The sequence below is a fragment of the Protopterus annectens genome, chromosome 7.part1 (assembly GCF_019279795.1).
Source record: "Protopterus annectens isolate FY-2018-M chromosome 7.part1, PAN1.0, whole genome shotgun sequence".
Taxonomy (NCBI): Eukaryota; Metazoa; Chordata; order Ceratodontiformes; family Protopteridae; genus Protopterus; species Protopterus annectens.
The window spans coordinates 95,568,110-95,582,583 of record NC_056740.1 but is presented as its reverse complement, the minus strand read 5'-3'; the positions used below and the strand labels follow the sequence as shown (position 1 = coordinate 95,582,583).

General features: G+C 36.2%; 1 protein-coding gene across 1 annotated transcript in view; it reads right to left on the bottom strand.

The window, feature by feature from the left end:
• The window catches only part of CHRNA7 (cholinergic receptor nicotinic alpha 7 subunit), a 1,595,735-nt gene that overhangs the window by 37,406 nt on the left and 1,543,855 nt on the right, over window positions 1-14,474 (bottom strand). The gene's annotated exons all lie outside the window — the stretch shown is intronic.

Sequence of the window (14,474 nt, the reverse complement as noted above, 5' to 3'; positions counted from 1 at the left end):
GTACTCTCTGGTAAAGTAATTTGCTCAGACAATAGGCAAACTGAATCGGAGAGAATAAACCCTGCACTGCAGTAAGCATCTCATTAACAGATAAAAAGTCCTTTCCCTCTACGTCAACTGCCATATCTGGATGTGAACTTAACTAAATTAGACAACCTTGTTCACATTACTCCAGATAGTCATCTTTAATAGACCGTTCTTTCAAAATGTGCTTTCTAGCATCATTGCTTGCATTTCTAATAATATACTGAATCAGTTTTAGATGTAAGTAAAATGTTACCCAGTTATTTAATGTTGGCACATGTTCTACTTTTATAACGTGCTCTTTGAATATTTAACAAATACTTCTTTTCAGTCATGTCCTAGCAGGATGACATAATAAAATGCATGCTTTAAAATACTGAGTTTCAGAGCAAATTAAGATCCATTATCTGTTAAAGGCTTTAATGGTGAATGAAAGTGTTTAAAGGCAGCAGTAAGTCATCTTAATGTGATGCCATTCTTGACTCAGACAGGTATATTTCAACTTTTATTGTGTCAATAATCAGAAAACATTCTTAATAGGAAATGGCAAGTACTGCCCATGTAATTGTCATGTCATAGGGCAATGGCTCATTGCTATATATGAAATCATACACCTAGAAGATTCTCAATGTGCCAGCACTTGCTGCAGTGTTTGATTCTCATCAGTTTGCTTCGGTAGATGTGTTGTGTTGGCTGTTTATGTTAGTCTTGACGTTAAGTGGTAAACTAGATATATGGAAGAATGAGGCAGGAGACACCAAGCTACAGCTAAAAACAGTTTAATTAAAAAAACAGTTTTCACAAAATATAAAATCAGTTACTTACAAAAGACATCTGCGAATTTATAATGTAAACTATATGAGCGACCCACAAGGCAGTCTCTGTGTCTAGTAATTTAATTGATTCATTAAATCAGATTAAACCAGGATCAAGCTGGCAGCTTGAATCTTGGAACATCAGTTTTAGGCACTGGTTATTAAACTTGAGACCAGATAGCAAATTAGGAGGGTCAGTTAACTAAGTATGTGTCATGTTTTTTTTTATAGACAAGTCATACCTGCTGACACATAATGATAGTCTGAGCCAGTACTTTATGGAATTTTGTCACTGTCAACTTGACATGAACTAAAATAGCATATAGTTTTTTTATTTTGTCTGGAACATTAAAACAAAACGTCACATTTTGCCTGTCACTGCCTTTTTAACTTTCCGTATTTGCAGTATATTCTCTCTTAAACAAAGTGCACACCACAAGTACTTCTCCTTTTATAATACACTGACTTGCTACGTACTGCAAACTTCTCAACTGTACAGATTTTCGCAGAATGTCCAGATTTTTGCCTCATATTTTGGTCCATTTTTCATAAAAGTGTGTTTTTCCTGGTGAAGTACTGGCAATTCCTTGAAAATTAAAGTCAGAAAATGATGACAGACATTTGAGTTTCAGTCTTCATGCCCTTCAGAAAATTCATGCTAACACAAAACCTGCTATGTTATCAATTAAGTCTCTAATAGCAATATTTAAAAATTGACCCTATCTTTGGTCCTTTGTCCCCTATAATTTATGGCTTTGTCCAGATTTCTTGCACTAAGAGCTTGACAAGTATAACAGGCTATAGTTGAAAAAAGTCAAAGATTTGTAGCTGCTTTATAAATTTTACATGCCTCCTATATTTTGTAACTTAAATGCAAAATTCAAACCACTTTGCCCAAAAAACAATGTAAAGCACAAAACTTGAAACCACGGACAGGGAAAAGCCGGACACCAAGAATGTTTTTAGCACTTTTGTTTGATTTAATAATACTCAAACTTCATTAGAAACAACATTCTAAATCTCATCATCCTTTTTAAATAAAATCATAAATCACATGACTCAACATCATCAATCCTTAAAGTAGCAAATGCCATAAAAAAATGTTTCTACATATGATAAAATAAATGCAAAATTCTGATTAATTTATGCAGGATTATTAAAGACATGCTCCCAAATAATCATATCATAACAGGCTAACAAGCTTTATATTTAGCTAATTAATGCAGATTTATATATTATGTCTTTGCTACTCATTTTGATGTTTAATGCCCAACCTTGAAGGAAGTGAACCGATAAAATAGGGCACAGTGCATTGGCCTAGTACATCTGACCACCCCCTCCTTTATTTGGTTAACTCATGTTGGGCATAAAGCCAAAGGAAATGTATGCTTTGAAATAACAAATGGTACATTTTAAGCATGCTATAATACAAACAACAAAAAATGTAGAAAAAAATTAAACACTTACAAGTAATTAACAATGCAACAACATTAACATTATTTTACAAATGGGAGATGGCTTTTTTAAATCTCATAAGAAAACTCGATAACAGTACCTTTATTTTTGATTAGTGTCATCATTGTTAGATGCTCATTTTTAAAAGTCTTGCTTAGTAGTTGCAACACAATTTGTCCTTATTGTGTAACTTGCTGAAAGTCTAGATTAATTAAACCCATTTATTTTAATGTATGCAATTGTTCAATGCCAGCTTGATACTGAAATTGACAGGGATTTTCATTCATTTAGTCAGTCCTATATGTTTGCTAGTGCAAAAATCAAGTTATGAATACTTGTTGAAGTTTCGTGCAAGAAAACATTGGCATGACTAACTATTTGCACATTGCTCTTTGAATTATGACAATATTAACTGCACTTTGTTCTACTTTTGGATCATGATTAGATAACAGTTGCAATGCTGAATATAAAGTTATATATAATACAATATAACTTATTTTGTAAGGCATTTTAGTTTAAGCTGTTTTGTAAATCATTATACTTTTCGCTGCCCTTGGTATAGTGGCTAACAAATCTTAAATAATATGTTTTATAATATGAATTAATATTTGTGCCATTTGTTAGTGTTACTATTATTTTATGCACTGAATAACTTCAATTTTTTTAATGTTTCATAAGTTTTGTTTATTTTGCAACATGTCCCAGTTCATAGCTAATTCATTGTCCATGGCGGGTCTATATTATATGCTTGAAGATTTAAAATTTCAACTCTCATATGATCGACACCATATGAGCGAAGTTTTAAAACTTCAAACAAATAATACAAAAAAAAAAAACTACCTGACCACTCCAGGCTGGGGGGGCAAGACCCCCTGCGCCCCCACACCCCCCGCTACTTAAATATACATACTCCAAGATCACACTACATTGAAGTAAAGGGAAATATTCCCTACAGCGATCTCTGTTGAAACTTGCAAGCTTTCAAAAGTTCGCTCATATGGTGTCGACCATATGAGACTCGAACTTTTGAATGTTTGAGATTTCTAATGGAACCCTCCATGGCATATCAGATATCCTAGTCCATGAAATGTCTCAGTCCGTGAAGGCAAAACAGCTTTAATGGTGTCAATTTTTAATTAAAATGAGGTCTGCAGGAGGCATTTAATGGAGATGTGACAATTTTTAGGTCTGATGCACATTTATAAAATGCAACAGTGTTTTTTAGGCTTTAGAACACAGTTTTTATTATTATTTTTTTTTTATCAAACTTGTAGCAAGCAGGAGTGATGTCCAAATTTTTAGTTATATTTTATGTCAGCATGGTTTTAGACATAATCATGAAGGATAAATCAATGTGTGCTCTGCAGTAGAAATTAAGGTCTGAAAACTGATGCCCACATCAGATTGCTTACTTGCAATCGTGATATCATTGATAAGATGAAACAGAGTGACATTATTTAGTTGCAGTTTGTTATGTCTCTTGCCACTGACACAGTATGAAAATGTGCAAATACCTTTAAGGCAACTCTCAGAAAGTATACAGTCTGTCATTTCATGTGAATGCAGATTCAGCTTTAATCATCTCAGCTATTTGATTGCTGAAAAAGGCATTTGTCATGTCCAGAATCAAGTGATACAGTTTAGCAACTGTTTTGTCATGCCAGTTTTACTATCTAGCACATCTACAAGCAGTGAAGCAATGTTGTTTAGTTGTCCATAATCCACAGCTCTTTGGCACAATTCATTAGCCTTTTCACTGGCACAGAACCACCGATCACACTCACAGCAGGTTTAGCTTTGCCCACTTTTGACAGTTTATTAATTTATCTCTGATGCTTCAGTGTGCCCTCCATGGAGCTGATATTGCTTAATGTTTATGATTGTCTTTAGGAGGCAGGCATAAACATTGTTCCTTTATAGCTTTAACTACAGCTTTGACACCACATCCAGAGCAAAGCTACATACTGTGTTTTAAGAATCTCTCTTTCAAAATATCCATGTCTAACAGAACTAATACAACAATGAGCTACATGGGTAAATGATCTACAAAGGCTGTTTTGTTTGTAGTTTTTGCCCATCATTTCTGTCAGGCTATGTTACATTAATGATTTGTTTTAAGTGTGGATGGAACACTAAGCAAGCATATTCATGCATTTTCCCCATTTAGTTACAGTGCATTACCACCAGCAACCCAAATCCAGTGAAAGCTAGCTGAAACTGTTTTCCTTTTTTTTGCTTATAAATTTGGAACAGATTTGAAAGTTTAGTTTGGTTACATGCCATTATTTTATTTATTTATTTTATTTTTATTTTACATTTGTTGACTGGGCTAGTCTAGCTGGATATATTTCCATTTTCAGTAGAGGCCCGGGGAGAAAAGCTCCACACATAATACAATAAAAATAGCAGTATAATCAAAAACTAATTAATTGATAAAATCAAAAGATAAACCAGAAATAGACAAGCTGTACAATTGTATAATAACAAAAAATACCAAGTCAATTTGAGAGGATAAAAATAAAAAGAGTATTAAAATATAGAGAGAAAAAAAGGGAAAGGGACATAAAGAAGATGGATGACACACAAGTAGGAAGAGAGGAGGAGGAGGTAAGGCAGAAGATAGGGGAAAGAAAGAGAAGAGAAGGCAAAGAGAAAAAGGGGAGGGGAAAGAAGGAAACGGTTAGTGAGAGGAAAGAAGAAAGTTCAAGGGTCAAGGGATAGAGGTATTTGCTAGTGAGACTACGATAAACATAGTGGTGGGTGAAAGAGGGAGAATAAGGAGAGGAGAAGTTAGTCTGGTGAGCTACAAGAACAAAGCCAGTGGTTTTGGAAGTGTAGTTTAAGTTTTTGTTTGAAGAGGGGTAAGGAAGTAATCTGAGTAATTTCCCTGGGTAAGAGATTCCAAATTCTACCTACATAATTAGTGAATAAGGAGTCACCAGCTGAGTTGTTAGTCTTAATAGAGCTGGCCAAGAGTTTACAGGAGGATCGAAGGGAGGTAAGATTGCTATAGGCGACTAAGAGTTGTGACAGTATAGGGGTGTTAATTGGGTTGGTGTAATATTTTGTGGGCAATAGTGAGTTGTGAGGTTGCAAGGTAGTTTTGTAGTTCAAGCCAGCCTAGAAGTTTTAGGTTATGGCAGTGATGGGTTCTGAAGGGGTTATTAGTGGCGAAGCGGGCGATGTTATTATAGCAGGTGGCTAGTTGTTTAGGTTAGTTTTCTTAAGGTTGGTTAAGATTGGTGAGGCATAGAAGAAAGTGGATAACAGATGGGAGTGTGCAATGGTAGCTCTGGTAGTTGGGGTTAAAAAAGGTTTAATTCGGTATAGGGATCCTATTTTTCTGTTAACTGATTTGACGGTGCTGTTGATGTGTTGATCAAAAGTGAGATTATTATCGATGGTTATTCCTAACAGTTTAGTTGTAGAGTCAGGAGAGATGACAGTGGCATTGTTAGACAAAATGGTGAAGTTTGGTGGAGAGGTTCGAGTGGTAGGGGAGAAGAGGAGAAGTTTGGTTTTCTTAGCATTCAGAAGGAGGTACCGTCTATTAAACCATGTTTCTACTGTACTAAAAATATTTTGAGTTAGTGAGATTAAATCTGAGGAGGAAAAAGCTGAGCAAATAATGGTAGAGTTGTCTGCGTATTGAATACAGGTAGCTTGAGGGATTACAGTGTGCAGATCATTAATGTAGAGGGAGAAAAGAAGTGGGCCAAGAATGGAGCCCTGAGGGACTCCGATGGAGATGGGTAGTAATGAAGAGATATGGTCATCCCAAAGAACAGCTTGCTGTTTGTTACTCAGATAAGAAGTAAACCATCTAATGGCAAGGTTGTCAAATGAGAGGGATTCAAGGATGTGAGTTAAGGAAGAATGGTTGACCATGTTGGAGGCTTTGGAGAGGTCAATGAATAGAGCAGAGGAGAGAAGGTTATTGTTGCGATTCTTATTGATGGTGTCTTCAAAGGAGAGAAGGGCAGTGGTGGTGCTGTGATGAGGTCTAAAGCCGTGTTGACAATTAGCTACTATGTTGTGTAAAGAGAGATACTGTACAAGTTGCTGATGGATACATTTCTCCATGATTTTTCATAGGGGTGACAGAAGAGCAATTGGTCTAAAGTTAGAGTAGTCAATAGAGTTACCACCTTTGTGTAGTGGGATAATATAAGAGACTTTCCAGATATCAGGGATGGTACCGTCTTGGATTGTCCTATTAATGAGGATAGATATTGGGTAAGCAATTTCTTTGGCAGCCTTTTGAAGATAAAGAGAGGGGAGTTTGTCGGCCGAGGGGGTACAAGGTTTCAGTTTGTGTAGAAGTTTGTAGATGAAGGAGGTAGGGATAGGTTGTAGAGAAAAGTTGTAGGAAGAATCTACTAGATTATTAGGGGGATAGAAGTTGTTTGTATTCAGTTGTCTTGCAAGAGATTGAATAGTTTTGGAGAAGAAAGAGTTAAAAGCATTAACAGTTTTGAGAGGGGTGTCAGAGTCAGCATCAAGGGGGGAGGGAGTATTGGTTGTTCCTGGTGAGAGGAGACTATTGACAGATCACCAAAATTGTTTGGGCTTGTTGAAATTAGTTTCTTGAAGTTCACAATAGTATTTTCTTTTATCAGAGATTATAGCTTTTTTGGTAAGATTCCTAAGCTGGCTGAAGTGGAGAAAATCAGAGCTGTTTCTATGGCATCTCCATTTGGCCCATATCTTATTTCTAGAGAGCATTAGTTGTTTAGTTTCAAGAGAGAGCCAAGGGGCTGCATTAGCTTTCATTCAAATGCTACGCTCTGGAGCATTTGTCAAGAATGGTCAGGAAGGTAGAGTTAAAGAATGATACTGCATCATTAAGTGGGAGTGATTTTAAGGGGTTCCAATTACAAGATTTGAGTTCATTTTGAAAATGGTCTATTTGGAAGTGTTTGGTAGAGCGTATTGTTCTTATGTTAGGGGGGTTTAGACACTCAGTCTTTTCTCTTGTAATATAAGTTAAGCAGTGGTCACTGAGGTCGTCTGGCAGAGTTCCTGCTTTATAAGTAATGTTGGATTTGTTTGTGAGTATCCAGTCTAGGATACTCTCTTTCTTGCTGGGCTTATTAAGCCTTGTAGTAGACGTAATGGATTGGGTAAAACCATTTAGGTTTATGTGAGAGGATGGGTTTTCAGTGTTAATAGTATTCCAATCAATATTAAAGTCACCGAGAATTATGGTTTCTTGAGGGTAGTTGATGGAAACCCAACTAAGAAAGTCTTCTAAGATAGGTATGTTGTCACCTGGAGGAATATACAGGCAGATGATGTAGAGGGACTTTTTAGGGTTTAATAGGAGCTTAGAGATTACGGCTTCTACTTTACTATTAAGTGTTGGATAGGCTGGAAGGGTGGAGATATTGAGGTGATTTTTAAAAAGAAGTGCTACACCGCCACCTATACGTTTAGATCGGTCAAGTCTAAGTATATTGTAGCCTTGTGGAATAATTTCAGTATCTTTAGTGGCTGGTTTAAGCCAAGTCTCTGTTAGGCAGAGAATGTCAAAACCCTGTGTGTGAAGGAGGGCATGCAGGTAGGGTACTTTGTTGTTTACACTACGTATGTTAAGATGCCCTATGAGGAGGGTATTTTTGGAGCCTGGTCTAGATATTTGAGGGGAGAGATGTATGGGGCCAGGGTTGGGGTGAATGTCTCCATCTTGTAAGGTGGGATTGTCTGGTTTATATGTGAATTTACTTCTAAGAAGGGAAGGCAGTTTTATTTTCTTTTCTGAAAGAGTAGCATAGTTTAGGTGAGAGTGCCTATGAAACTTAGGTAGAAGATAGCTGGGGGTGGAATTAGTATATGAGAATGATGTGAGAGAAGTAAAGAGTGAAGATGTATGTTTCTTTGGGATGTGAGGATGGGTATTAAGTGAGATTTCAAAGAAAGTAATGAGGTAAGCTGAGAATAAGGTAGTTAGGAGTAGTACTGAGAGTATAGGGAATGTAGGTGAAAGGGGAGCCATTTTAGAAGTTAAACCAGAGTAAAGGTTACCTAGAGTAAGGGTACAAGATGAGGGTAAGTAGAGGTAGTAAGGTATATAATACAATACAAAATAAGAGGTGAGCTAGGGGTATTAAAGGGTATAGAAGGGTAAGAGCTATGAATATTAAAGGTTAGGAAAGGGGAGAGACATGTAAAGGATTTGAGGGAAGTAGGAGGAAAGATAGCAGAGTAAGAAGGAGGGATACAAGTTCCAGTAGTGGTGGGCAAGTAATAACAGAGGAGGTGGGAGGAGGGAAAGGGGAGTGTAAATATGGGAGTGGTTTTAAGTGAAAGCGGGAAGGAGAGGGATAGGAAGATAAGGATAAGGGGTGTGACCTTAGAGGTATAAGGTTAGGACCCCTGGGGGTGGGTGGGAATTGGGGGTAGGGATGGGTAGTGGAGTGAGCCCGCAGGGTGAACGGAGTGGGGAATACACAGAGTAAAGCAAAAGAAGAAGGAAAAAGTATCAGAGAAAGCTAGCTGAGGCAAAGTAAGTAAGGTAGCTTAGGAGGATAGGGTAAGAGTGGAAGAAGAAAGGGATAGGAATTTGAGGGGTGAATAGGTAATATAGGGTAGAAATAGAGAACCAGAGCAAAAGATATTAATGTGAGGGGTGACAGCTTGTGGGCAGTAGCAGAGATTACAGTAACTATGCAGATGGGTTCTGAGGCAGTAAAGAAAACAGACTAGAGGGATAGAAGGCTCAAGCTAAATAAAACGTTAGGTCTGGGAGGGATTGGAAATAGAAGAGTAAGGGTAGGGGGGTTGCTGCTGGCAAGCTTGACCGGGAGCTAACAGAAAGCTTAGCAGAGTTAAAACTGTTACAAATTATGAGTCCAACATATAGGTAGACATACTTTCTTGAATCTTGAGGTAGGGGGTTGCAGAAGAAGGTTAGGTGTTAGAGAGTTCCACGGGTAGTTGGCAAAAAATATAGTAGCAGAGGTAGCAGAGAGAGTCCACCCAGGCAAAACACAGGTTATATCCAGGGGGTAGCTAATACAGGAGGAAAGAAGTTAAGAAAATAGGATAATATTAGACAAAGTAATCACAATACAATGTATCTAAGACAATGCAGAAATCACAGGTAGTTCTAGTAATTGAATTTGAATTATTAGGCAAATGAAAAGGCAGTAACAAACAGACTAGGTTGAGCAAACTCTTTAACATCTATTAATGTTTAGGCTCAGCATGTAGTACAAAAAGCACTCACCATTAAAAATGTCTACTACCAGCTATATCATCATCACCTCCAGAGAGGGTATTAGCACAAAATAGGTTGAAAGTAGAGGGAAATATAGAGGTGCGCAACTAGTTCCAAACAACTAAGCCTAAATAAATGTTGGGGCTAGGTACCCTGAAGGAAGTGTGAAGCCCCAGCCTAGTCTACGTGTGTAAGGCCACTCCAGGTTACACGCTGTTTAGGTAGAGGGCGGGAAAGAGAAAATGTGTTGTAGAAATAGTATGTCAGCTTTAGAGGTTACAGCCCCTGTCGGGAATAAGTCCCATAGACTGTTAGTCTTATGAAGGGTTCTTACAACTATCAGTGCAAAGACTACGAAGAGTAAAAATGTCCAAATCAAAGAGACTGTCTCTAAACAGAGCTAGAGGGATCAACAACGGGGTATGAGAAGACAATCACCATAAGCCAATCTCTTCGAGGGGCAGCAGTTAGCTGCATATAGCTACTGTTTAGATGGTGAAGAGAAATAACCTGCCACGCTGTCACTAAAAAAAATGGGGGAAAAACTAAGCTACCACGCTGTCGCTACAGCTGGTGCCAGACCAGCACCTGAAAGCAGGTCAGTGCAAGGAGGCAGCAGTTAACAGCGTAGAAATACTTCAAAAAATGGAGGAAACAGAGCTAGCATGCTGCCGCTAAATAAGAGGAGAAAGCATAAGCTATCACGCTGATTGCTACAGCTGGTGGCGGACCAGCACCTGGAAGCAAGTCTTATTTTTTTATTATTATTTTTATTATACAAAATTATTTTTTGTATAATAAAAATTATTTTGTATAATAAATTTTTTTTATTATTATTTTTATTATACAAAATTATGTTTGCCCTTTTGTATGACTGAGTCTTATTTCTAACACTGGCACCTTTTTATTACAGGTTGTTGTCTGGTGTTGGTATACCTAGCAAATTACACTATTTACACTTATTATTGAATAATGAATGGCAGTTGGCATTTCATGTGGCCGAATCAAAATTCAGTCTGCAAATTAATGCATACACTTTAGCCTGTGAGGGATATTTCTTTAATCTTCTACATTTTTTTTGCTTTTGCTGTCGAATTATTTTGACTGACAAATTACTTTGTTTTTTGTTTTTCAATCATTTTGCCTTTTCTAGGGCATAAATGTCTAAATGATTTTGTGATATTGATGCATATGCTCTTTATATTTTTTTAGTTCAATAATTTGTTGTGTGAGCTCACTAGCTATATGATCTAAATGTCATCAAAAACAATCATTTGGATGCACTTGCCTTAGCTTTAACTTTTTTTTTTCACTTAATTTTATATTTGCTAAGGCTTTTCAGGAGACAGTTTACTTAATTTTATTATAGAATCTCAAGGACCAGCCATGGGCAGCTTAATATTCTTATTAGATTATTTTTTTCCAAATAGAAATAATGGTGGTCATTTTACTCCTCCTGTATTATTTTTTAATATATAACTTCTGACACCAATTTGTGTTGGGTTTTTGTTTTGGTCCAGAGGTTACATGTTAGATGACAGTTCAGATGGAAGAATGAGGTGAGATACCACGTTGCAGCTAAAAGCAGTTTAATTAAAAAAAACAACTTTCACTAAACATAAAATTAGTTACTTACAAAAGACAACAGCTTATTTATTTTACAAATTATATGAGTGACACTCATTTAATTACATATAGCTACATGTGCTCAACCAAAGCAGTGTATGTATCACTTAATTAAATCAAATTAAATTCAGACTCAAACTGGCAACTTGAATCCTGGAGCATCAGTTCAGGCACTAATTAATAAAACTCACATCTGGGTAGCAAATTCGGAGGGTCAGTTAACAGAGCATGTGTCATGTTTTAAGAACAAGTCATATTTGCTTACGCACAATGATAGTTTGAGCTATTACTTTCTGGAATCTTACGACTGTCAACTTAACATTAACTAAAATAGCATGTAGTTTCCAGAGTTGTCAGAACATTAGAACAAAACATTACATTTTGTCTATCCATGCCTCTTCAACTTTCCTGTTTTCTCAGTATATTCTCTCTTAAACAAAGTGAGCAACACAACTACATCCTCTTTTATAATACACTGACCTACTCCACAGATTACAGTTGAAAAAGGCCACAAATCTGCATATGCTTTATAAAATATACATCTCCTATATTTTTCATCTTAACTGTAATACTCAAATTAATTTATACATAATAATTAAAAACATGACCATTAATAATCATAATAGGCTAACAAGCATAATATTAGGCTAATTAATGCATATTTATACTGTTATGTCTTTGCTACTCACTTGGCTTTTTAATGCATAACCATGATGGAACTGAACCAATAAAATGGGACAGAACACATGGGCCCAATACATATGTCCACTGAATGCGACTACAAGAATATGTTTCTTGCCCATTTTAGATATTAGTACAGTCCAAGCATGTGTGACTTCTGCTAGTGAGATATGATCTCTTTCAAGGACTACAATAAACATTTTTTGGAGACAGTCACTCCTTGTTATCATGTCAATCAGTTCACATCTCAGATACGTGAGCCCAGCCTCATATGGTCTGCTCACAAGCCTTTGCTATAGCACTTATTTCTGAGAATCCTATAAACACAGATGTTTTAAATTTTCCATAAAATAAAGAGTTTTCATTCTCCTTTTCTGCATTACCTCCTTTCTTGTACTGTGTGGCATACCCTGAGCTGTTTCTCGGCTGTCAGGCATCCTAGACAATTTCCTATTTGCCAGTCTTCCCTTCCTGCAGTCATAGGTAGGTACAAGGCTAGCTGCCCTTTCAGTGTAGCCAGTCAGAGGCGAGAATGAAACCCTGCACCTTGTGTCTCTGAGGTAGACACCTTAACCATTATGCCAGCCCCCAACCAAATTATGCTAAACCAAGAAGAAAAAAATTTCAGCTTAAAAAAATACATTTCTATGCATGAAGTTCTTACTACAGTATTCTAATGCTTCTAAGTAAAGGTTTTGTTACAAAACATTCTTGTTGTATGAAAACCTTCCAAAGCATAAGGTAAGCCATCATGGTGATGTGCAATATAAGTAAGACAGCAGTTTTCCTTTCTTTTAGAAAGTAGCTGCGGGGAGGTCGCGCTTCAGTGAGGAACAGGGAATTAGCCCATTTCCTCAATGTAGTGTGATCTCGGAGTTGGTATATTTAATGTACAGGGGTGTGGGGGACAGAGCACTAGAAGTAACGTACCATTGACTGTAGAGTTCAATGGTACATTAATGTGCATAGAAGGAAGTGAGTGATGTCACCTCCTGCTATGTTGAATGCATCAAACCATGGTGGTCGATGTACTCAGTTACACTTTGGGTTTACTTTTGAAATTTTGTATTCAGCATTTCGAGTCGACCTTTATTATTGGTTGACTGAAGCTGATTCAAACTTTCTATAGTAAACCATGCATATATGTGTGTGTGTGTGTGTGTGTGTGTGTGTGTGTGTGTGTGTGTGTGTGTGTGTGTGTGTTTGTGTGTGTGTAGATATATATATATATATATATATATATATATATATATATAGGATCTATATTACATCGTCGACCACTTAGGTTGTCAAATGCCTAAACGTCGACACCTAAACATGGACAACTTAAAATCACAAATGGCACTTTCCACACAGGGAACGAAAGTCATTGGCCAAAGTAAAAAAAAAAAAAAAAAAAAAATTAAGCAGAAATCAAGTGGGGGGCTTCACCCCCCTACCCCACCTCGATGTGGGAGGCTGTGCCCCCCACACCTCCTACACCTCCCTAACTAAACATACCAACTCCGAGATCACTCTATATTGCACACAGGTCAAAATCCCCGTAACGGCCAAATGACTTGTTTCCCTGTGTGGAAACTTCTATTCAGGATTTTAAGTTGTCAGCATTTAGGTGTCGACATTTAGGCATTCAACAACCTAATCAGGTGATGATTTAATATAGACCCTATATATATATATATATATATATATATATATATATATATATATATATATATATATATATATATATATATATATATATATATATATATATATATATATATATATATATATATATATATATATATATATATAGATATATATATATATATATATATATATATATATATATATATATATACATACATACATACACACACAAATATAAATATATCTATTTAGCTGTCTCTCTCCTTATATATATATATATATATATATATATATATATATATATATATATACATACATACACCCGTGCACACATAGCAGCTACACAGTTATATCATTGCAGAGAAAGAAGAGAAGCATACACAGAAAAGGTATCACTGCTTTTGCGCCGATGCAAGCTCTACCAGTATTGTTATTTTATGGAAAACCATGATCAAAAAGTTCAATATCAGCTGAACTTAGGGAGTTGAAACTCATCTATATGCAGAACAGATAGGAAGATGACATATGAAAACTGTAGTTGCTTACCAAGGTTTTCTCCATAACCGTCTATTGGATGGAAGTGAAATTAATAAAAATATAGTCAGTGCATTCCTTCCTAAACCATTCTTTGAGTGAGGGAGTTAAAGGTGCAATCGTTCAGTCTTAACATCTTCATTTTATATGCTTTTAATGAGCTTTAAGGAATTATTCTGTATAGAGAAACAAGTGACAGATACTGCTTGAAAAACAGAAAATAATATCTACAAGCCAACATTATTATATTATATTACCAAGTTTATACTCTAATGCTAGGGAGAAACAGCTCACTGGAATATTAATCTTCAACTGGAACTTAGATGCTTACTTAATTAAGACTAACTGAAACTAATTAGTGTTTTTACTGTCATCTATAAAAATGCCATTTCCTGACTTGTAACCAAGGATCTATCTGATAGTAACTTGAGGCTTTTATAATAGATGAACTGTGAAGGACTCTAAAAGGTAATGTTCCTTAAGGTGAT